Source organism: Ornithodoros turicata, unplaced genomic scaffold, assembly GCF_037126465.1.
Source record: "Ornithodoros turicata isolate Travis unplaced genomic scaffold, ASM3712646v1 Chromosome171, whole genome shotgun sequence".
Classification (NCBI taxonomy): domain Eukaryota; kingdom Metazoa; phylum Arthropoda; class Arachnida; order Ixodida; family Argasidae; genus Ornithodoros; species Ornithodoros turicata.
Genome location: NW_026999328.1, coordinates 30,859 through 53,923, shown reverse-complemented (window position 1 = coordinate 53,923; position 23,065 = coordinate 30,859).

The window sequence follows — 23,065 nt, the reverse complement described above, 5'->3', positions numbered from 1 at the left end:
GTCTGAGATCACGAAAACAGTGCTAAATAGCGTTTTTAGAGTGTTTGGCGACGTTTAAAGTGGGAATAATCAAAATGTGCCGGAAATCGAAAAATCAAGCTGAAAACGTCTGAGATCACGAAAACAGTGCTAAATAGCGTTTTTAGAGTGTTTGGCGACGTTTAAAGTGGGAATAATCAAAATGTGCCGGAAATCGAAAAATCAAGCTGAAAACGTCTGAGATCACGAAAACAGTGCTAAATAGCGTTTTTAGAGTGTTTGGCGACGTTTAAAGGGAATAATCAAAATGTGCCGGAAATCGAAAAATCAAGCTGAAAACGTCTGAGATCACCGTAACAGTGCTAAATAGCGTTTTTTAGAGTGTTTGGCGACGTTTAAAGTGGGAAGAATCAAAATGTGCCGGAAATCGAAAAATCAAGCTGAAAACGTCTTAGATCACGAAAACAGTGCTAAATAGCGTTTTTAGAGTGTTTGGCGACGTTTAAAGTGGGAATAATCAAAATGTTGCCGGAAATCGAAAAATCAAGCTGAAAACGTCTGAGATCACGAAAACAGTGCTAAATAGCGTTTTTAGAGTGTTTGGCGACGTTTAAAGTGGGAATAATCAAAATGTGCCGGAAATCGAAAAATCAAGCTGAAAACGTCTGAGATCACGAAAACAGTGCTAAATAGCGTTTTTAGAGTGTTTGGCGACGTTTAAAGTGGGAATAATCAAAATGTGCGGAAATCGAAAAATCAAGCTGAAAACGTCTGAGATCACGAAAACAGTGCTAAATAGCGTTTTTAGAGTGTTTGGCGACGTTTAAAGTGGGAATAATCAAAATGTGCCGGAAATCGAAAAATCAAGCTGAAAACGTCTGAGATCACGAAAACAGTGCTAAATAGCGTTTTTAGAGTGTTTGGGCGACGTTTAAAGTGGGAATAATCAAAATGTGCCGGAAATCGAAAAATCATAGCTGGAAAACGTCTGAGATCACGAAAACAGTGCTAAATAGCGTTTTTTAGAGTGTTTGGCGACGTTTAAGTGGGAATAATCAAAATGTGCCGGAAATCGAAAAATCAAGCTGAAAACGTCTGAGATCACGAAAACAGTGCTAAATAGCGTTTTTTAGAGTGTTTGGCGACGTTTAAAGTGGGAATAATCAAAATGTGCCGGAAATCGAAAAATCAAGCTGAAACGTCTGAGATCACGAAAACAGTGCTAAATAGCGTTTTTAGAGTGTTTGGCGACGTTTAAAGTGGGAATAATCAAAATGTGCCGGAAATCGAAAAATCAAGCTGAAAACGTCTGAGATCACGAAAACAGTGCTAAATAGCGTTTTTAGAGTGTTTGGCGACGTTTAAAGTGGGAATAATCAAAATGTGCCGGAAATCGAAAAATCAAGCTGAAAACGTCTGAGATCACGAAAACAGTGCTAAATAGCGTTTTTAGAGTGTTTGGCGACGTTTAAAGTGGGAATAATCAAAATGTGCCGGAAATCGAAAAATCAAGCTGAAAACGTCTGAGATCACGAAAACAGTGCTAAATAGCGTTTTTAGAGTGTTTGGCGACGTTTAAAGTGGGAATAATCAAAATGTGCCGGAAATCGAAAAATCAAGCTGAAAACGTCTGAGATCACGAAAACAGTGCTAAATAGCGTTTTTAGAGTGTTTGGCGACGTTTAAAGTGGGAATAATCAAAATGTGCCGGAAATCGAAAAATCAAGCTGAAAACGTCTGAGATCACGAAAACAGTGCTAAATAGCGTTTTTAGAGTGTTTGGCGACGTTTAAAGTGGGAATAATCAAAATGTGCCGGAAATCGAAAAATCAAGCTGAAAACGTCTGAGATCACGAAAACAGTGCTAAATAGCGTTTTTAGAGTGTTTGGCGACGTTTAAAGTGGGAATAATCAAAATGTGCCGGAAATCGAAAAATCAAGCTGAAAACGTCTGAGATCACGAAAACAGTGCTAAATAGCGTTTTTAGAGTGTTTGGCGACGTTTAAAGTGGGAATAATCAAAATGTGCCGGAAATCGAAAAATCAAGCTGAAAACGTCTGAGATCACGAAAACAGTGCTAAATAGCGTTTTTAGAGTGTTTGGCGACGTTTAAAGTGGGAATAATCAAAATGTGCCGGAAATCGAAAAATCAAGCTGAAAACGTCTGAGATCACGAAAACAGTGCTAAATAGCGTTTTTAGAGTGTTTGGCGACGTTTAAAGTGGGAATAATCAAAATGTGCCGGAAATCGAAAAATCAAGCTGAAAACGTCTGAGATCACGAAAACAGTGCTAAATAGCGTTTTTAGAGTGTTTGGCGACGTTTAAAGTGGGAATAATCAAAATGTGCCGGAAATCGAAAAATCAAGCTGAAAACGTCTGAGATCACGAAAACAGTGCTAAATAGCGTTTTTTAGAGTGTTTGGCGACGTTTAAAGTGGGAATAATCAAAATGTGCCGGAAATCGAAAAATCAAGCTGAAAACGTCTGAGATCACGAAAACAGTGCTAAATAGCGTTTTTAGAGTGTTTGGCGACGTTTAAAGTGGGAATAATCAAAATGTGCCGGAAATCGAAAAATCAAGCTGAAAACGTCTGAGATCACGAAAACAGTGCTAAATAGCGTTTTTAGAGTGTTTGGCGACGTTTAAAGTGGGAATAATCAAAATGTGCCGGAAATCGAAAAATCAAGCTGAAAACGTCTGAGATCACGAAAACAGTGCTAAATAGCGTTTTTAGAGTGTTTGGCGACGTTTAAAGTGGGAATAATCAAAATGTGCCGGAAATCGAAAAATCAAGCTGAAAACGTCTGAGATCACGAAAACAGTGCTAAATAGCGTTTTTAGAGTGTTTGGCGACGTTTAAAGTGGGAATAATCAAAATGTGCCGGAAATCGAAAAATCAAGCTGAAAACGTCTGAGATCACGAAAACAGTGCTAAATAGCGTTTTTAGAGTGTTTGGCGACGTTTAAAGTGGGAATAATCAAAATGTGCCGGAAATCGAAAAATCAAGCTGAAAACGTCTGAGATCACGAAAACAGTGCTAAATAGCGTTTTTAGAGTGTTTGGCGACGTTTAAAGTGGGAATAATCAAAATGTGCCGGAAATCGAAAAATCAAGCTGAAAACGTCTGAGATCACGAAAACAGTGCTAAATAGCGTTTTTAGAGTGTTTGGCGACGTTTAAAGTGGGAATAATCAAAATGTGCCGGAAATCGAAAAATCAAGCTGAAAACGTCTGAGATCACGAAAACAGTGCTAAATAGCGTTTTTAGAGTGTTTGGCGACGTTTAAAGTGGGAATAATCAAAATGTGCCGGAAATCGAAAAATCAAGCTGAAAACGTCTGAGATCACGAAAACAGTGCTAAATAGCGTTTTTAGAGTGTTTGGCGACGTTTAAAGTGGGAATAATCAAAATGTGCCGGAAATCGAAAAATCAAGCTGAAAACGTCTGAGATCACGAAAACAGTGCTAAATAGCGTTTTTAGAGTGTTTGGCGACGTTTAAAGTGGGAATAATCAAAATGTGCCGGAAATCGAAAAATCAAGCTGAAAACGTCTGAGATCACGAAAACAGTGCTAAATAGCGTTTTTAGAGTGTTTGGCGACGTTTAAAGTGGGAATAATCAAAATGTGCCGGAAATCGAAAAATCAAGCTGAAAACGTCTGAGATCACGAAAACAGTGCTAAATAGCGTTTTTAGAGTGTTTGGCGACGTTTAAAGTGGGAATAATCAAAATGTGCCGGAAATCGAAAAATCAAGCTGAAAACGTCTGAGATCACGAAAACAGTGCTAAATAGCGTTTTTAGAGTGTTTGGCGACGTTTAAAGTGGGAATAATCAAAATGTGCCGGAAATCGAAAAATCAAGCTGAAAACGTCTGAGATCACGAAAACAGTGCTAAATAGCGTTTTTAGAGTGTTTGGCGACGTTTAAAGTGGGAATAATCAAAATGTGCCGGAAATCGAAAAATCAAGCTGAAAACGTCTGAGATCACGAAAACAGTGCTAAATAGCGTTTTTAGAGTGTTTGGCGACGTTTAAAGTGGGAATAATCAAAATGTGCCGGAAATCGAAAAATCAAGCTGAAAACGTCTGAGATCACGAAAACAGTGCTAAATAGCGTTTTTAGAGTGTTTGGCGACGTTTAAAGTGGGAATAATCAAAATGTGCCGGAAATCGAAAAATCAAGCTGAAAACGTCTGAGATCACGAAAACAGTGCTAAATAGCGTTTTTAGAGTGTTTGGCGACGTTTAAAGTGGGAATAATCAAAATGTGCCGGAAATCGAAAAATCAAGCTGAAAACGTCTGAGATCACGAAAACAGTGCTAAATAGCGTTTTTAGAGTGTTTGGCGACGTTTAAAGTGGGAATAATCAAAATGTGCCGGAAATCGAAAAATCAAGCTGAAAACGTCTGAGATCACGAAAACAGTGCTAAATAGCGTTTTTAGAGTGTTTGGCGACGTTTAAAGTGGGAATAATCAAAATGTGCCGGAAATCGAAAAATCAAGCTGAAAACGTCTGAGATCACGAAAACAGTGCTAAATAGCGTTTTTAGAGTGTTTGGCGACGTTTAAAGTGGGAATAATCAAAATGTGCCGGAAATCGAAAAATCAAGCTGAAAACGTCTGAGATCACGAAAACAGTGCTAAATAGCGTTTTTAGAGTGTTTGGCGACGTTTAAAGTGGGAATAATCAAAATGTGCCGGAAATCGAAAAATCAAGCTGAAAACGTCTGAGATCACGAAAACAGTGCTAAATAGCGTTTTTAGAGTGTTTGGCGACGTTTAAAGTGGGAATAATCAAAATGTGCCGGAAATCGAAAAATCAAGCTGAAAACGTCTGAGATCACGAAAACAGTGCTAAATAGCGTTTTTAGAGTGTTTGGCGACGTTTAAAGTGGGAATAATCAAAATGTGCCGGAAATCGAAAAATCAAGCTGAAAACGTCTGAGATCACGAAAACAGTGCTAAATAGCGTTTTTAGAGTGTTTGGCGACGTTTAAAGTGGGAATAATCAAAATGTGCCGGAAATCGAAAAATCAAGCTGAAAACGTCTGAGATCACGAAAACAGTGCTAAATAGCGTTTTTAGAGTGTTTGGCGACGTTTAAAGTGGGAATAATCAAAATGTGCCGGAAATCGAAAAATCAAGCTGAAAACGTCTGAGATCACGAAAACAGTGCTAAATAGCGTTTTTAGAGTGTTTGGCGACGTTTAAAGTGGGAATAATCAAAATGTGCCGGAAATCGAAAAATCAAGCTGAAAACGTCTGAGATCACGAAAACAGTGCTAAATAGCGTTTTTAGAGTGTTTGGCGACGTTTAAAGTGGGAATAATCAAAATGTGCCGGAAATCGAAAAATCAAGCTGAAAACGTCTGAGATCACGAAAACAGTGCTAAATAGCGTTTTTAGAGTGTTTGGCGACGTTTAAAGTGGGAATAATCAAAATGTGCCGGAAATCGAAAAATCAAGCTGAAAACGTCTGAGATCACGAAAACAGTGCTAAATAGCGTTTTTAGAGTGTTTGGCGACGTTTAAAGTGGGAATAATCAAAATGTGCCGGAAATCGAAAAATCAAGCTGAAAACGTCTGAGATCACGAAAACAGTGCTAAATAGCGTTTTTAGAGTGTTTGGCGACGTTTAAAGTGGGAATAATCAAAATGTGCCGGAAATCGAAAAATCAAGCTGAAAACGTCTGAGATCACGAAAACAGTGCTAAATAGCGTTTTTAGAGTGTTTGGCGACGTTTAAAGTGGGAATAATCAAAATGTGCCGGAAATCGAAAAATCAAGCTGAAAACGTCTGAGATCACGAAAACAGTGCTAAATAGCGTTTTTAGAGTGTTTGGCGACGTTTAAAGTGGGAATAATCAAAATGTGCCGGAAATCGAAAAATCAAGCTGAAAACGTCTGAGATCACGAAAACAGTGCTAAATAGCGTTTTTAGAGTGTTTGGCGACGTTTAAAGTGGGAATAATCAAAATGTGCCGGAAATCGAAAAATCAAGCTGAAAACGTCTGAGATCACGAAAACAGTGCTAAATAGCGTTTTTAGAGTGTTTGGCGACGTTTAAAGTGGGAATAATCAAAATGTGCCGGAAATCGAAAAATCAAGCTGAAAACGTCTGAGATCACGAAAACAGTGCTAAATAGCGTTTTTAGAGTGTTTGGCGACGTTTAAAGTGGGAATAATCAAAATGTGCCGGAAATCGAAAAATCAAGCTGAAAACGTCTGAGATCACGAAAACAGTGCTAAATAGCGTTTTTAGAGTGTTTGGCGACGTTTAAAGTGGGAATAATCAAAATGTGCCGGAAATCGAAAAATCAAGCTGAAAACGTCTGAGATCACGAAAACAGTGCTAAATAGCGTTTTTAGAGTGTTTGGCGACGTTTAAAGTGGGAATAATCAAAATGTGCCGGAAATCGAAAAATCAAGCTGAAAACGTCTGAGATCACGAAAACAGTGCTAAATAGCGTTTTTAGAGTGTTTGGCGACGTTTAAAGTGGGAATAATCAAAATGTGCCGGAAATCGAAAAATCAAGCTGAAAACGTCTTAGATCACGAAAACAGTGCTAAATAGCGTTTTTAGAGTGTTTGGCGACGTTTAAAGTGGGAATAATCAAAATGTGCCGGAAATCGAAAAATCAAGCTGAAAACGTCTGAGATCACGAAAACAGTGCTAAATAGCGTTTTTAGAGTGTTTGGCGACGTTTAAAGTGGGAATAATCAAAATGTGCCGGAAATCGAAAAATCAAGCTGAAAACGTCTTAGATCACGAAAACAGTGCTAAATAGCGTTTTTAGAGTGTTTGGCGACGTTTAAGGTGGGAATAATCAAAATGTGCCGGAAATCGAAAAATCAAGCTGAAAACGTCTTAGATCACGAAAACAGTGCTAAATAGCGTTTTTAGAGTGTTTGGCGACGTTTAAAGTGGGAATAATCAAAATGTGCCGGAAATCGAAAAATCAAGCTGAAAACGTCTGAGATCACGAAAACAGTGCTAAATAGCGTTTTTAGAGTGTTTGGCGACGTTTAAAGTGGGAATAATCAAAATGTGCCGGAAATCGAAAAATCAAGCTGAAAACGTCTGAGATCACGAAAACAGTGCTAAATAGCGTTTTTAGAGTGTTTGGCGACGTTTAAAGTGGGAATAATCAAAATGTGCCGGAAATCGAAAAATCAAGCTGAAAACGTCTGAGATCACGAAAACAGTGCTAAATAGCGTTTTTAGAGTGTTTGGCGACGTTTAAAGTGGGAATAATCAAAATGTGCCGGAAATCGAAAAATCAAGCTGAAAACGTCTGAGATCACGAAAACAGTGCTAAATAGCATTTTTAGAGTGTTTGGCGACGTTTAAAGTGGGCGGTAATCTGCCCGTTCTCCGTGCCTCCATGCCCTTTTCGTGCTTTCACGAAGAGGGCATGGAACTACTACAGGCAGTGGATACGTATTTCAACGTATGTACTTCCTTCTGAATGAAAAAAAAAAACAAAAAAAAAACAAAGGCTTGCAAGAAAGATTCGGCTTCATTCTGCTGTCTCACTTTCCCCACAAAACCTTTACTCAAGAGCATTAATTAATGGATTTGAGGCAATTAGTTGTGTATTCAAGGGGGTGTCGACTTGTCTGTGTTACTCAACTGCTAAAACTGCATCAGTGCTGCTCACATAACTATAAACGAAGAAGAAAGAAAATCAGTTGTGGATTAAAGAAAAAAAAGAAACGACTGTATAGGGTGTTTTCACATGACGTCAAACGAACGTGTTTGGCCGCCATGGTTATGGTCACTTTTTCGGTGCAGCTGCCGAAATTATGTAGCATTTGCTCGCAAACGAAGCCTTCAATGGTGTTTTAAAATCCGATCATGTCAGTACCCTTCTTTTATCCTAAGTGCACTTTGTCATTGTCGTTCTCACATTTTCCTTTATGAAAACTATGGTTTCTGCGTTGAAAAATAAGGCAGTTTGGCATCATTCAATGCCACTAGCACGAAAAGTGGGAGGAGCTTACGAGCATACCGCATCATAACATGACGTAGGTGTAAACATCCTATATGTGATACATGCATTGTTTTAAGTCTGACACGTGCGGCCTCTGAAATATTCGAGGATATTTTCAAGTATCTGTTTGCTCTGGACTGGCAATCGCTTCAATTCAAAATTTGAATATATGTACAGTGAAACCTCCCTACCTTGGACACCCGTGATGCAGCCAAAAAGTGTCCTAAATAGGGAGGTGTCCGAGTTACAGAATACAAGGGAAACAAAAAATGGAAAGTAACACTGCTGTGTTTCAAGAAATGTCTATCTTCTTCAATTCATGTTTATTAGTCTTATCTGGTACCTCTTTCCCACTCTTCACTGATGATGATTACTGATTTTAGTAGATTCAATTTTGTGCAGATTCCACTCAATGGCATTACCTTTGGAGCTTTTCAAGCAGTGTGCTGCTTCCTTGTGAGTTCAAACCCACTTGGAATGAAGCTCAAGGATTTTTCTGTGAAGCGTCAGCCCACTTTTGATTGCCCTGATGCAGTGCATGTTCAAAGGCTCTAACAAACTGGAGACAAGTGCTCACGCTAAAGAATAGTTGCAGTGTAGACTGCTGGCACCCCTTTTTGGAATCCAAAAAGTAAAACAACACAATGCTGAGACTGGTACAGGAAAAAAAAAAGAAAGAAAACAAAAAATCGCGAAAGTCAAGGGCACTGGCTCAATTTGGGTTTTTTTGGTGCAATGAAGGGCTGTGCTTGAGACCACTGTTTTGTCTGACTTTGCAAGGAATACCCTGTCCTACTTCCGGCATGGGGCGGTGTCTGACATAGAGAATTTTGTCCCCATGTAGTTTCAATGGGAGCCTACCGGCGCAATGAAATCTTGTTCGTCATGGGAAGTTGTCTGACCTCAGAGGTTTTACTGTAGTTCCACATTTGATTTGCAGTTCTAATAGAATACAGTTGGCCCTCGATTTACGAACGGTAAACATTTCTGAAAGTATCGTTAACTAATTGGGGGCTCCATAAATGGACGGGCTTCATAAATGGAAGGAGTGAGAGGATGTGTCGTGTCTCAGAGGACTCCGTTCATGAGGCCACGGAATTCAAAATTCGAGATTTCATCAGTCGAGGATCCACCTTACACGGTTATGTGCTTCTGTTCTTGAAACATCCCTAGACATTTCCGCGTGGGTGAGCCTCCTATGTAAACAGGCAGTACGAATTTTAAGACCTGTGGGCCCTTGTGTTGTTGGGTCATTATGTGAGGCACAGAATTTACATTGGCATGTCATCGTAATGAGTAGAAAGAATTATCCTATTGTCTGACACAGTTGCACAGGTGAATGATAACCACACAGTGCCGTGTTCTGATGTGTTGCCCTTTTGAGTGAGCCATATTATCTATTTACTGCAGAACTTACATCACAAAGTTCAGGCACCTAGGAATGATGATATTGTACATCCAGTCAGTATAGCTCAGTGCCAACTGTCTGAGCCCTTTTGAGCATTGGCCTTTCGGTTTTCTCTTTTGTTCAGAATACATAGTGAAGTTGAAGCACTACTACAAGAAGGAAACACGTGGCCACTACCTTTCAGCGGCTCTGTGTGGTGCAGGGGAGTGGCAAGTTGTCTCAAGGCTGAATGCAGCCAGTGACTTCCCCAGTGACCTCGACGTTGTTTTGGTAAGGTTTCAGAAGATATCAGTGAAGATGCAAGCATTGTGAAAGATGGATAATTGGATGGTTGACATCAGGCAAAGGTGATAAGGCTTTCTGTAATTAATCGCATTTGAAACACAGATAAGATATACAGGGTCACGTGAGATAAACTATGAGGTGTGTATATAAAAGGAGGCCGAACAACGACAACTTTAATATGAGATGATGAATGGGAAGTTTCATTGCAAGGGGCTATACTGTTCTCTATACCCCATTGCTGCTGGTGATGTGGGGAATAAAATAACGAGCCACAATATGCACCAAAGTCCTGAGGTTCCCGAATAGGTCAAAGGAGCTTTGAGGGCAGAGTGGTGGTGGGCTGGATTTGGCCGTGAACTAAGCAGTTTTCATAGAGAGAGAGGGCAACAGTCCAGATGATTAATGACCCAGAGATTGTCACCCTGGAAGGTTGGCAGTGTGGGCAGTGAATAAGAATATGCTCTAGATCACTTTTGTGATGGCATATAATGATGATGATGTTTCTTCATGCATGAAACAGAGGCGAGCAAATAGCCAGGACAGTCTGCTTTGAGAATCTAGGAAAGTCAACTTGTCTGAAGTGGTGATGCCGCTGAGGTGTAAAAGCTGTATTGAGTCGCATTCGGTGAATTGATGCATCCTCTTGACGACAGGTGTTTCGTGGCATGCGGTGAGACCAATGTGGATGGGGCTCCGTGCTCCACTCTGCGGCGCGTGATAGCCTGCCGCCGAGCAAGCGTCCCGGCGAAGGAGGTTCGTCACTCCTGAAGTCACGTTTCGGGACCTGTGCATCGCGCTCCGCGCGCTTCGAAATGGGTTCCGAGTGCGAGACTTTTGCTCGAGCACACTCCGAAAACCACACTCTGTGATGTGCTCCGTCCTCTAAGTGCTTGGGGCACGCACTCCCGTGCTCTAGAGCATGTGTTGAACGCACCCACTTTTCGCCAGAACTCGCTCTTCCTGTGTTACATTTTCCTGAATCCCCTCTATGGTCTGAAAATGGCATCCTTCCTAATTGCTTTCTTCTGTCTCTGATGCAGGGAAAAGTCTGTCGGGGCCATGTCCAGATGATAGGTGCACCAGGAATGTGTGATGTTTTGGTGGTGGTGGCAGTGCTAGTAAAAGGGCTCGCCTCTGTCGACCTCACAGGGATGGCCAATGTCACGATATTTTGCCAATTAATTGGGGATGCACGATCTAGTGCGTTGTTGTGGTGCAGCAGCCATTTTGCACCGATGAGATCCGTTCCAAGTTTTCTCGGGAACTCTTGATGACAGAATCCTATGGTGGTGTCCACTTCATCAGCAGCCCCCTGCATGGTTAAAGAGAAATCGCTGTAAATCTCTGCGCATATTTTCACTGTGTGGTGTCTGTTCACACGAAGGGTTTCCTAAACCCGACGATATAGACCGACTGACTTGATGTAGATCGACTGACTTTTGCCCCTTTGAATTGCTTAAAGTGGCACAGAATTCATTTTTTACACCGTGTTTTCTTTGTGCAGAACTGCTAAGCTGATGATTAAGATACATCATACGAATTAACTCACCCCATAGAGTCGTAATTATCGCACAAATTGAATTTAAAGTGCGCCGCAAAAGACGACCGTGCGCAACGGCAGTGGAGAGCAGTACCAGCCTGTGATCTGCTTGGGACCTCGCGCCGATGCTACGGGGGCCATATTTGCTGATTGGTCCAGAGAAATGCTGTCTTCTACTCCACTGTCGTCTGCTTCTCTGCGGCTGTTTCTGAAAAAGCATTGCTCCTGGCTTGTTGATGATTCGGCTGCTCCTTCTATCCCCAATTCTCTGGGGGAACTGGCAAAACCGGTTTTCGGCGGCAAAGAGACAGGGCGCTGACCCCCGCTGACCAGCAAACTAGAACGCGTTGCCCCTGTAACGTCATCGGTGACGTGTCATCATACTTCTCCTTATTATACCCGGAGTGGCGGCTTAAGGGTGAACGCACGGAGCCAAGTTTATGTGAGTTTTCTTCTGGCATGCAAATTGCACACATCAAAACATTCCACGCTATTCAGTAAAATGACACACAAACTTTCATCAGACGTCTTCTGTGCTCCTTTAAATGGGTTGCTACACTACATCGGAATGTAATCCTGATAAATGTAAAATGCAATAACAGTAGTGCTTCAATAATTTGGACACTTTTGTCCCAGTCTGAAACTGCTCATAAAGCGAATTCATATTGTCGAATATTACAGAAAAGAAAATAAATTTGAGGAATCGAAAACTGTAATCAGTGTGTTTTACATGCATAATGATATGCAACTCAAAGTAGACAAATTTAAGCAACACAGAGTGCATGGTGTCAGTCGCCATTATTTTAAAAAAAGGCTGCTGTAATGGCTGTTTCTGATCATCAATTGCAGTCAGCACTGTGGCAGGAACGTCTGAGAGTCCTGTTCAGAGCCCTCTGTCTCTTCCGAATTGCCCTCCCTACAAGCTGTCTCTTTGCTGCATGCAGTGAAATATTTGCTCAATGGTGGCCGAAGTTCCCTCGATACTGATGAAATCCATAATATCGAGGCAGAAGTACATGGAGGTTCTATAGGTTTGGTACCTTATTCCTCTGTCTATTGTCCAAAAAGCGAGTCTCTATTTTAACAAGATGCAAATACACTGAAGAGGTTTGGTCCCGAGAAAAACTTTCCATGTTAACTCCTTCACTTCCATCGATCGGTCACTTCCATTGCATGCAGCAGTCTATGCTTGATTTCTAACACAGGTGCAAACGAATGACCCAGACAACACGAAATGGTCCGATAAATGTTACTGGGATGTCACATTGGGGATGTTGCGGACATCCCGGGGATGTTCCAAACACAGCCTAAACTTGTCCCAAAAATGAAAAAATGAGACACCGAGAAATGTTTCAGGGAGATCCTGTGGATGTCCTCGAGGGATGTGCATCAGACATGAATGGGATATCGCTGAGAAGCCCCTCCCCCTCGTGCCGTCCCCGTTTTAGTGCTGTCCTTTCCACTTTTTAAGCTATATAATGTATTATAAGCACTGCAAGCAACATGCACACACCGTGAGTAAACATGACAACATTTTATTGTTCCTTTGAGTTACATCTGTCATCATCCAGCACGTTGACCATTAATACTATGAAGCTAATAAAACATCACAGTTCAAACAAATACTAACACTTGTACGGGGTTATAACTATTCCCTGTAAACACTAAAGAATCCAAATGAGGGGATAGCAGCTGCCGCTTCTAAAGAAATTTAAAGCTCCAAATAGATTGTTAAAATTGCCCTCTGTAAAAACACTAAAGGGTTCCCAACCCGAAACGGGTCAAATGGTGAGGTAGCAGAAGTTTAAGCTCATTATAAGCAAGTATAGGCATTATAATATGCAACTGCAACATTCATGAAATCCCTTCTGCATCACACCGCAGCGTCGGACTTTGATAATGCAACTCGCAACAAGAAAAGGCAGTGCAAAAGTTCAAATAGGATGTTGTAAGTAACGACAGGTACTGAACATATTTTCCCTGAAATTTTATTATGTTACCTCGTAGAGGCGCATTTCTGGCTTGGATAGCTGAGGAAAGAGCAGAAGCTGAGGCAGAGGTATGGCGAATACGGCTGACTGCAATTCAATAGAGAGTTTTAATGCACCGTACGCTATCGCCTTTGCGTATATAAGGAATAGCGTGGTGGTTCTGCGCAATGCGTGAAGCATTCTCTATGTTGTGGTCGTGCACAGAACCAGCAACGCTAGCTCTTGCGTACGCAAATGCGTTAACGTACGATCCACTAAAACTCGCTATTTATACAGAGGAAATGAAATGTACAGGTGAATATGCAACAATGGTATAAATGCAAGACATACCACAAGCCCGTAGACCATACAAAAAATTCAGTGAGTGTGCAAGGAAATTGTCCAAACGAAACAACAAACAAAAGAGTCCAAACTAACAAAAGAGCACAAACTGGAATGTTCCTGGTACAGGATGTGGGGCAGTTCAACTGCGCTTCTGGTCTGGGCAGCCGAAGGAAGAGCAGAAGTAGAGATGGAGCGAATACGGCTCACTGCAAGACAACCATACAAAGGGAGTTAAATGTACAGGTGAATATGCAACGGTGCCAAAAATGGGAGATTAATCACAAGAACGTGAAACTTGCTCTCAAACATGATGTGGCAGAGTATAGGCCAAAACTGATCTTTTGTCAGCGGAAGTCCATTGACGTTCATAATTATCGCAATTTCGTATAGTATTTGCATGACTTAATCCCTCCAGTGCGCACCTCTTGCCAAACCGAAATGGCAATATTTTCCATCTTCCATTCCTTCCACACCGGATGCAAAACGTGGGGTTCGTAGCAGGACATTGCTACCACAAGCTGGGAGATCGATAAATGATGGCTGCGTCTTCAGCAATTTCAACACTTTTGTCAGATCTACATGTCACACAGACGATGCAAGCGCCCACAACCTCGGCCGCTCTTCAAAGTTAGCATGCAGAGGAACACTGGATGGGGAAGCGTCTCCCTCGTATTCTTGGTTCTGACAACTCGATTCCATGGATGTTTCACTCAACACGGTGTCAACTTTGTGAAAGGGTAATAGACTAGAAACCGCGAAAATGTTAGCTGGCACAGCTGGGTTCTCAACGGACACAGAACGGATTTCATATCTTCGAAGGGCACGTTTTGGAGGAAGTAAAAGCAGCAAGTGAGGGCACATTAATTGCTGATAAGTTTCCTTGCACCGCTTTCCCTAAGTGACGGTGAAATATTTGTCTAAATTTCTTCATAGTGAAATACCTCTCAAGACTATGCAGCCCACACATAATCCTAACACGTCACCTCGTCTGCAAAGAGCAAAGCAACCGGGAGACGCGCTTTGTGTTTCAGCTGCATCTGCCTGACGTGGTCATGATGGGTCTGCACCCGCAATAGTAGTCACATATAACAATGCAGTTCAAGAGTGCAGAAAGTTTAAATATACTTACTTTTGCTTGCCATTGCTAACTACAGTTCCGTAGCAGAGTCGCATCACAATGGACGCCCGAGCGGCCTCCTTCCCGCTGCTCTCGGTACTGCTCATCGCCGAACGTCCCAATTTGGCATCCACAGGGCGATTTCGCGGATTTCAAATGCTGCGTTTCAAACGCACATCCTACCAATGTACTAGATACATCGCCTGTGGGACTGCGGATGTTGGGACCTGTTTGGGATGTCCCTACAAAGTTTCGTGTTGTCTAAACATCCGCCACAAGAGACACAGATGAATAATTTTTGCTTTATTTTGCTTCTGAAACTTAAGCTAATGTGATGCACTTAAAGATCCTTCTTGGTGTGATATAACCATACCTGCCAACTCTCCTGATTCATCCGAGAGACTCCCGGATTCAGACCGGTTTGTACGATTGTACGACCGAGAAGGAAATCTCCCGGAAAATGCAGTTTCCCCCTCTATATCCCAAACGCCTGCTTTTTCTCTGACCACACAGACGTAAACGTCAATCCAATACCAGCCCGATTGCCAACGGCATTGCTGCCTCTTTCCGGAGCCTCTATGCTACGGAGTTCAAGGTTTCTGGTCATGGTTCTTGTTCTAGCACTTCTAGTTTCCGGGCATTTCCTCCTGTTTTCGGGCGTCTGTTTCTGCCTTGCATATTCCACGTCACGGCTTAGTGTGAGCGGAACAAGTATCTACGCGTGTTTCTGAAGCAATACGCAGATGAATTGGGACGCGTGATCGCGTCCAGGAAGGGCACCATGTGTTCTTCACAGTTTACGGCTGTGACGTCTACATTCTAAACGGAGGGTGGACCGACATTGTTGCCCACGTTACGTCGAGGAAGCGCAAGAATCACCTTAAATGCCAAGACAAACAATGCTAGCTAGGTCAGTATTTCCGAAAGCAACACAAGGACTACAATGTTATCCGCGCGGGCCCTCGTCCTCCGTATTCCCAACTCACGACGATGCAAAACTCTTTGCATAATCTCTCTCTCTCTCTTTGCAGCGTCGGGAGTTGGAAACACGGAGGAGGATTGTGTTTTGAACTAAGTTGAATGCAATTGTCGGTGAAATGTGAAACTGCGCACAAGAGCTCATGATTAAGGCCCTTCTTTTTCTGCTGCGGCAAATCCAGAATTCCGCAGCAGGGAACTATAAATTCTGCGTTTTTCCGCGGTAAAAGGCAAATTGCCCTAGTTCAGGCAGAAAATACTCTCTGTTAGCTCTTAGTGTGGAGGAACACGGTTACAACTTGAAAAACTTTTGTACATTGTACTTTCCGCTGAGAGGGAGTGACGTTTGTCACTGACTATGTACAGAGTATACTGTCACACAGAGGTACTTGACAGCTATGGACACCAAAGCAGGGGTCAGCGTTTGCATTCCGCTCCAGAGTCCCAGAGAGTTGAGGGTTAGAGAGAGGAGGCTTGTTCCAGCACACAGATGGGGCCTTATCCGGTTGGCACATGTACGCTGTAACGCAAGCCGACCCGGTGAGAGCAAAGTTTGTTCATCTCGCGCATAAACTGAGTTAAGCATGCTGTTTCTGCAAAATTCTGCGCAAAACCTCATATTCCGCAGCAGACTCACAATTCCGCGAATTTTTGCAGAATCGCGGAATCGCAGAAAAAGAAGGGCCTTGCTCATGATACTCGCACTGAACTGACCACAGGGATGCACAACTGTGACTGATGGTTCTGACGTACTATGCAAACTACTTTTTAATGACTCGTTAACTAGCTTGTTCAACAACTATTATGTTTAAGCTCTCCTGGCAAGTCCAGATGGGCTTTTGAATTTCAGACACATTACTAAGGTAGTGCTGAACGAGCAGTGTTGAATGTGAGGGCCGTTCAGCATCGTGAAGAGAACGAGGCATAGTTTTGTGTCTTCATGTTCTTTTGAGAAAGTGTCATAGCCTTGTCACAGCTTGAAACCCAGATAGTTTCTTGGAGAGGGAAAACTCTGTTGCTGCAAAACTGGTGCCTGATGTGCCTACTGGGGGCAAGTGTGCTCCTGTTACATGTGCAAATAAGAGCCTCCCAACATCGTTTTTTTCCTTCTTCCCCCCACCCTGGTTTTTGAAATCTCCCTAATTTGGATGTTCCCAAGTTGGCAGTTATGTATAACTTAAAGCACACAGACAGAGGAACCAACCTACCTTGTCAGATTAAAAGCGCTAGAAACAGACGAGAACGACACACGCGGATGGCGCGATAAACTACGTTGGTCCAAAACGAGTCGTTGAACATAGACGATACATACGGAAAGCCCGAATAACTAGAAACGAAGGTACTCAAAATGTGGGATTGGGCCTGTTGGTACTGCATGTCAGATTAAAAGCGCCGTTTAATCTGACATGCATGTGCTATTTTGTATCCTCATTCATTTTGCTTGCATATTTTTTGCTGCAGCTCAAGGCAAATGGATCTCGTGATGCATTGTCGGCTCTGAAAGATCATTCCCTGATCAAGCATGTTACGCCTCAGAGAATGGTCACAAGATCTCTGCTCACATACAGTGGTAAGCTCCAAATTTGTGCAAGGAACCGTTCAAATTGTTCAGCCTGCATAGGTTCACACACTAGTGTTCCATATATTACTTAACACACATGCTACTATCAGAAACTCAAATGGAAAGATATTAGTTTTTGCTTTCCATGAGCAAATTTAAATTTTCTTCAACTGCACGCACATGGCAATAAGTCTTGTAATGATTATCACACATGATAGTCCTCAGAGAATCATAGCACTGGGTATGTGCAGTTAAAGTAGCCCCACATACTTAGATAGATACTTAGCACTTTGCCTGCTTACCGTACGGACTTTCAGTGGCCCATGACGACACACTTATGTAATCAAAACCAACCAAAATATATAGCCAAATGTTTTTCACACACTTCTCCACATGCTCTTGAATAGCCACAGACATGCTGCTCTCGAAGGACCTCTAGTGTTCGTTCGTTCTAACGTTAAGGCAATGGCCCATCTGCCCCATGCACACTGTACAGCAGGCAAACACAAATTTGTGAATGACTCCCATGGAGCACTGACAATGTGATCGTTCACTTTATAACTAGGGCTGTGCGAGTAGCAAAATTTTCGAGTTCGAGTCGAGTTCGAGTAATACCAAATCACTGTTTCGAGTATCGAGTCTAGTTCGAGTAGTTGGCGTTCCATTAAATGATAGGTAATGTGTAGAAGCAGGAAGGTAGAAAATTTTAAGATGCTTAAGCGCCGCTTTTTGGCCAACTTCCCCTTAAAAATGTTCTTTTGTGCTACAGTTGACAACAAAAAATTAAATGAATGAAGATTATAAGAGCTTTATAAAACAAATGTGCCACCTAAGGACAACATTGCTAAATGAATATTACAACCATAAAACATTTACAATTTAGGAGTAGGAAAACTGGTCTTTTTACAACCGTGCGGTTTAACACTTTCCTTACCGCCACAAAAATAGCCATTTGTGGGTGGTTTTACAAATATATTTTTTGTGGGTAACAGTATCACTTCAAAATATGTTGCTCTATGGGAAAATGTAGCCAAATCAATGCCCTATCTAATGATGTGAGTTTCATAAACCAAGCTATCCATGTATTTCCAAAATTGATTTTGGGACACCAAAAGATTGGTGCGAACAGCAGAAACCCTTATGAATATATGCCTGTATCTTGAACAAAAATATCAATCTACAAGTTCTAAAATTTACAAAATGTGGCAACCTTTGTCAGAAATAATATCTGAAAATATCAACCCTCTGGATCAAGAAGTTAATGAGTTGTGAAAAATAACATGAACACTACATGTTGTCCATGTAACTGAGTGAGTCCATGTACATTGAATGAGTAAAACAGCAATTAACATTGTAATTTCTGCTGAAAACATTAGTTTCAGGCTTAACTTTCCTGTTGTACCACATATTGCTATTTCATCACTCTTCCATTCCTCCCGGTTAGTTTTGGAACAGCAAAGAACAGCAATAGTGCAATATATGCCCACACATGCAGGACAAAAATCTGATTGTCTAACACATTCAGAGTCGTTATTTGCGTTGTAATAAACGAAATCGAATCAGAATATGCTTAAAATGGGAGTATTGCGCATTTGTGAAAGAGGTCTGCCGGGGGAGCGCCACGCCACAACCAAGATAACATCTCCACACTGCCTCCTTGGCGCAGGGCCAACTTCATAAATCGCTACCACAAAGAAAAGATAAAAGTGAAAATTGAACTCATTCTGTAGTGTTTATAGTATCCAACAAATGTGACCACTTGTCCGAATCTACTTTAGGGACCGAGTAGCGCCGCTCATAAAACGTCAATCACGGGAATCGACTCTCTATGGGCACGGTAAGGAATCGTTCGTACCGGAAATTTTCGTAAAGTAGTCCTACACGAGGCTTCCAGCCCTTTTCGGTTTTGTGCAGATGCACTTTCTTCACTCTTGTGAGACGTCTCCGAGTTTTATGAGCTAGCAGAACCGAAACAGACTCTCCTGTCGAAGAAACGAAACTATGAAATGCGCTCCTCCCAGGTCGGATACGCTTCTGCGCGCGCGCCTCCTCCATGGTCAGCAGTAGCCAGTTCAAGCCAGTTTGCCATTCACAGCCACTAATCAGTCTGTAGCCAAGTCGAGGTTAGCTGAAGCTAATACTGAAAACAAGATGGCGGAACTGTGACAGCAATCACGGCTGCGCAAAATGCGTGTTTCCAAACGGTGGAATCGTTGTTACAGGTTATATATAGGGCCTGACTTTTTAGGGTTAAACCCGTATCCGCCCGATATTTACCCCCCGAACGAAATCTGAAAAATTCGGGTTTAACCCGAATCTACCCGAAAACATCCGGGTCGCGTGGCACACTCATAAGCGTGCATTAAGATAATGTTTGATAACATTGCTAAACATTAGTTCCATGTTAAGACAAATTTTTATTAAACAAAAAGATCACCCGAATACACCCGAATTCCTGACGACAGAACATGCCGTAACGGGATTTAACCCGAATACACCCGAATTTTCAAATGAAAAATATCACCCGATATTTACCCCCCGAATTTGGCCAAAAATAAAACCCGAAAAAGTCAGGCCCTAGTTATATATTACATGTGATGGATTTTAATATGGATCTAACGCGAGCTCGAAATGATATCGAGTACTCGAAAGTTGTCGAGTCATCATTTGTCGAGTCGAGTTCAAGTCGAGTACGAGATCGACTCGACTCGAACTCGAAATTTCGAGTACTCGCACAGCACTCCAGCTGTGACTCTGTTCATCTTTACAACTAGCAAAGCTCCATCATTATTCAATTATTCCATTATTATTTCATTCTCCACATTTGAAGCAACTGGGATATCATATGTGCCTCCCAGTTTCTTCAGACTGAGAGACAAGTGATGTGCATACTGTATGACTGTCAGTCTGCCGAGATTGCTTCTACATCATTCCTTCCACCTAGAACTGCTTCCGTTACCTAAAAGCCTCCATGCGATATTGGTTATCACGGATTTCCACTGGTCTTTGGAACCCTTGAAGTCCTGGAATTTTCAAATGCTGTCTTCAAGGTCTGGAAAACACTGGAATTGTCCACAGGCCTTGAAACCTTAATTTTGCATCTATTTTCGCAGGGCTGCAGTGCAAACTTAATTTCGCTTCTTCGGAGCCAGAACAATAGTTTTGAAACCGTAGGAGTTGGCACTCCTTGGAATAGCAATCAAGTAGCGGAAGTCTGAAGTGCTATAAATTAATGGCACCTTGTATTGTATTCATCAGCCTCTTTTCTATCCTATGATCTTCAAGATTCAGGAGTCCTCAGTTAAGTTTGTGAGCAGGTCACTATCGCAAAATCCCCATGTATTCTCTCATGTGATATATGTAGCCTACCAGTATTTTGTGTGAAATATTGAAGTTCCGACGATAAACTGTGTTTTACATCCCCGGGGAAAATGATGAGTCCTTGAGAGACCCTCGAATTCTTTTCCGAAATTGAGTGGGAACCATGGGATATGCAGTCTTCTGGATATTGAGTCGTCTTCGAGCAGCAGGTCTGTTCCTTGGGGCTGGTCTCTTGTTGGTGGCACCATCCTTTTAAAGTGGCATCCGTACAGCTTTTGGTGATGTCATTTTTTGTCACCTTCGAGTGGTTTAAAATGAAGCGCATCAGTGTTCTTGTCCAGGTCATCCTCAGAAGTAGGGCGAGATCCAGAAAATGTAAACAGCTATGCAATGGGGTCTCTATATTGAATTCCAACCTTCTGCCTTCCTGTTGGAAACAAGCTTCTAGGTGCAAGGGATCCGTAGGGCCTACCCACAGGACTAGAAAATCGCTTGCACATCGGAAGGCTTTGAAAGACCTTCATGGTGCATACAGTTCAATGCCTCTTCAACAGCCGCTCCACCCTGGCCAGGAAGATGTCACTCAGAATGGACCAACTTAAATCTGATGCAAACCCCGTTGTTCTGCTTTTATACCTTGTCCCCTTTGTTGCATGAAGATTGTTGTCGGGTAAAGTGCCATTAGATCATGCAGGCGTTTTACCGGCATGCCTGGTCTACTCTTCCTGCGATGTCCACCTGTTCCTGCGCCTTTTTGACCACCTGAAAAGGATGGTAAACTGCGATACAAATTCACTACGTCATCTTTTTCGGCTCCTCGGACACCTTCCTTAGCCATTGAAAAATGACTTCCAATGAATTGGTGCCGATGGAGCAAGGTGGTCCTCAGCCCTAAAAGCACTTCTATACTTTTTGTACACTGCAGGACTTTGGAAGGATTCGAAAAAAATTAAGTGATCATCATACCGAACACAAACCACCTCCATACCTGCCAAGTCTCCCGATTCATCCAGGAGACTCCCGGATTCAGACCGGTTTGTACGATTGTACGACCGAGAAGCAAATCTCCCGGAAAATGCAGTTTCCCCCTCTATGTCTAGAACGCCTCTTTTTTTGTCTGGCCACACAGACGTAAACGTCAATCCCATACCAGCCCGATTGCCATCGGTATCACTTCCGCTTTCTATTCTACTTCTAGCTCTTGTGTTTTCCGGGCATTTCGTCAGTGTTTTCGGACGACAAGGGTGACTTTGTTGTGTTTTCGCCTCGCATATTGCCGATTGCGGCTCCGTGTAAGCGAAACAAGTACCTGCGCGTGTTTCTGAAGCAATAGACAACTGAATTGGGACGCGTGATCACGTCCAGGAGAGGGCACCATGTGTTCTGCACAGTTTATGATGCAACATCAGCATCCCGTGTGGAGGGTGTTACTTTCCATTTTTTGTTTCCCTTGTATTCTGTAACTCGGACACCTCCCTATTTAGGACACTTTTTGGCTGCATCACGGGTGTCCAAGGTAGGGAGGTTTCACTGTACATATATTCAAATTTTGAATTGAAGCGATTGCCAGTCCAGAGCAAACAGATACTTGAAAATATCCTCGAATATTTCAGAGGCCGCACGTGTCAGACTTAAAACAATGCATGTATCACATATAGGATGTTTACACCTACGTCATGTTATGATGCGGTATGCTCGTAAGCTCCTCCCACTTTTCGTGCTAGTGGCATTGAATGATGCCAAACTGCCTTATTTTTCAACGCAGAAACCATAGTTTTCATAAAGGAAAATGTGAGAACGACAATGACAAAGTGCACTTAGGATAAAAGAAGGGTACTGACATGATTGGATTTTAAAACACCATTGAAGGCTTCGTTTGCGAGCAAATGCTAGATAATTTCGGCAGCTGCACCGAAAAAGTGACCATAACCATGGCGGCCAAACACGTTCGTTTGACGTCATGTGAAAACACCCTATACAGTCGTTTCTTTTTTTTCTTTAATCCACAACTGATTTTCTTTCTTCTTCTTTTATAGTTATGTGAGCAGCACTGATGCAGTTTTAGCAGTTGAGTAACACAGACAAGTGGACACCCCCTTGAATACACAACTAATTGCCTCAAATCCATTAATTAATGCTCTTGAGTAAAGGTTTTGTGGGGAAAGTGAGACAGCAGAATGAAGCCGAATCTTTCTTGCAAGCCTTTGTTTTTTTTTTGTTTTTTTTTTTCATTCAGAAGGAAGTACATACGTTGAAATACGTATCCACTGCCTGTAGTAGTTCCATGCCCTCTTCGTGAAAGCACGAAAAGGGCATGGAGGCACGGAGAACGGGCACGGAGCATGGCTCTTAAATGTTGCAGGCAACATTTAAGAGCTATGCTCCACTCATGGATAATCTTTTTCTTACAAACCTGGCACCCTGAAGACAACTATCTGCTTCCAGTAAGCAGCCCTTTCTCTTCGTATTTGATTCGGTTTTAAGATACCTATTCATGCAGTCCTACGAATGTCCCAAAGGGCTTCCAGCTTTCCGATGCCTAAAACGTTGTTGACTAACA